Source organism: Ixodes scapularis, unplaced genomic scaffold, assembly GCF_016920785.2.
Source record: "Ixodes scapularis isolate PalLabHiFi unplaced genomic scaffold, ASM1692078v2 PGA_scaffold13__105_contigs__length_92229423, whole genome shotgun sequence".
In the NCBI taxonomy this organism is placed as follows: Eukaryota; Metazoa; Arthropoda; class Arachnida; order Ixodida; family Ixodidae; genus Ixodes; species Ixodes scapularis.
Window position 1 is genome coordinate 58,280,518 of NW_024609839.1, and position 2,645 is coordinate 58,283,162.

Genomic DNA, 2,645 nt, shown 5'->3' on the forward strand with positions numbered 1-2,645 from the left:
CAACCATCCATCTCGCACGTAACATGTCACACGCACCAATAGCCAGAGAGATCTACGGTCACGTTGGCCACAACATTGTTTAAACTTTTTATGACTAGGCTTCACCAATATTGCAACGTGCCCTCTCCTAGTACTTCTAACCTCCTTGGCGGCGGCAGAGTTCTACCGCTCTCCCTACGCTGACTAAAAGTGGCTGCGCATGGCACTGTTCGCTGGGCGACCGGTAGCACCTTCTAGCGGACACAGGGTGCTGTACTGACGACTTCATGCTTGCGTGTCTTTACATCCCAACGCCGCTGTTTAGGTTATGCCGCAAACTTTTTGTGAACCTGAGATTTGATGATCGATTCAAGGGGTGCAAAAGGATTGCAAAGTTTTGAACGTCTAGCTTATTACATAAAAAAATCCAACAATTTTCGGACTTCCGAATTTTTGGCGCTGAAATATTTTATCGTTTTCGACCTTCTGAGTTTTTCGCGGTATGAAATCAACATTTTTTAACTTCGGAATTTATCAGAAGAAGAAGAAGAAGAAAATAAATGGTGATTGACGATTTTCGAACTTTCGAATCTGCTAGGTTCCAAAGTTAGACGACGCTCGAACTTCTGAACATAAGTTTGACGAGCTACGGACCAAGTCCACCCCCATAGGTTCAGGGCTACAAACATAAAACAAGACATCACCAGTGTGTGAAGTGGGGAAAGTTGCACTTTGCTGATGGTGCCCCAAACAACTAGCTTTTAAAGTGCTGAATGATCACTTTGGAGTGGCCTCGGCATCATACCTTGTACAGTGATAGCTGTTATGGGTTCTTTCAACCACAGGGCTATTCTCACCGTAGTCGACGTTTCAGTTGTAGTTAGCGTTATGGGGAGTGTCGTTGATGTTGACAGATCCTATTTTAACCTTTTTTTGCATGGCTCTCTTGCTCCGTCTTCACCCTTTCCAGCCTCATCAAACACCCCCACCTCTTAGCCAAGCAACAGAGCCACCTTGTGGAAACACGCTACGCGTAGACACCCAACGGTGAACTATTTAACGCAGAACGAGAGCCTCTGTCGTGGGTACTGCAGCAGTCGCGGTGATAGCTTTCTTTGTGAAAGGGAGCAGCCGCCAGTAGACACTGTCTGATTGGGACCACAGACGACATTTATACTGGTCAACTTGCCCATTTTTAGGGGCTGCGAGAACGTGATCTACGGTCGAGTTTTTTGTTCTGCATTGCATAGAAGAAATTAAAAAGAAAAGCGGAACACATTCCCAGACGACTTAGTGTTGTTTTAGTTCACTCCTTTCTTTACCTTGTTTGATACTAACGGCCTTTTCCACTTTATTCAGTTCCAAAAGGTTTAGCCCACTGATCTCTACGACAATTGCTGGATCGTGCTTCCCCGCTCTGCAAGTGCGGCCACCGGACGGCCATTTTGCATGTAGTGAAATCGACTTTTGGAAGTGTTGCAGAAACTGGGCAGCAGCATGCTGAAAGCACGTTTTCTACTCATTCGTCGTCATTCGCCGCAGACGTTAAAAAAAAAAAAAATAACCTTGAATAAACGGTGAGGATTGCCTTTGAGAATGGCACAACTCGTTGAAAAAGGCACAAATCGTCGAAAGCAAGTTTCGCCTGTCTCGCAGCGTTACCGAAGCTTTGTTGGCACGCCGAAGTGCTTATCTTTTCGCACGTCTGGATACCAATCAAGAATCGACGCTGCGGCCAAGTTTTGAATCTGCGTCGCGCGTGGATGTCTTTGGATCATATATCGGCCACGGGGTTCTGGATCGTCCAGCTAGCTGTTCCAACGAGTTGCTATCAACAAAGGGAGAAAAAAATATCTGGGGTTGCTATTATGCACTATTAACCATGGCTATGTTCCAAATCTACTCTAATGGATCACATGGCAGCACAAATAAAACAGCGGTGTGAAGCAAGGAACGTTTTCAAACGCAAAATTACGAAACTGCGAGATAGAAAATTTTTACAGTGGAGCTGTTAAGGGCTAGTTTCCCCAGTTTCATGTCCGTCACCAAAGAAATGTCGACGCAAAACTCTGGACAGCTACCGCTATGTATGAGCGACGGCGAAAAACAAAAAACCGGCCTGCCGGTTGTCTGGTTACCGTTGTCGCTCAGAAATGGCGGCAACCTTTCCAGCCTTTCCACTCTGGTTTTCACCAGAGTAGAAAGGCTGAATTTCTCTAGGCGTCATCCTAGACATCATCCTCGAGGTCGTCCTAGAAGTCGTCCCTGAGGTCGTCCTAGGCGTCGTCCTTGAGGTCCTCCTAGGCGTTGTCCCTGAGGTCATCCTAGGTGTCGTCCTCGAGGTTGTCCAAGAAGTCGTCCTTGAGGCCGTCCCACCATAGTACAGCTTCGCTGGTCTTCCTTCTTCACCAGAGTGGAAAGGCTGAAAGTTTTTTTGAAGCACGTCGACCAATCACAATTAGGCGAGCCGCGCTCAGACTTGATGTCAAGTGCAATTAACCAGGTTGATAATTAGTCAGATCAGTGATCGGCAATTCATCTTAACGACGAAAAAAATATGTACCATTGGTATCATATACTGCTCTGGGAATAATGTGTCACTGGACCTTTGTGATTGTCATAAGCATCTAGTAAACAAAAAACGAGCCGTCACCGCCGCACAAATG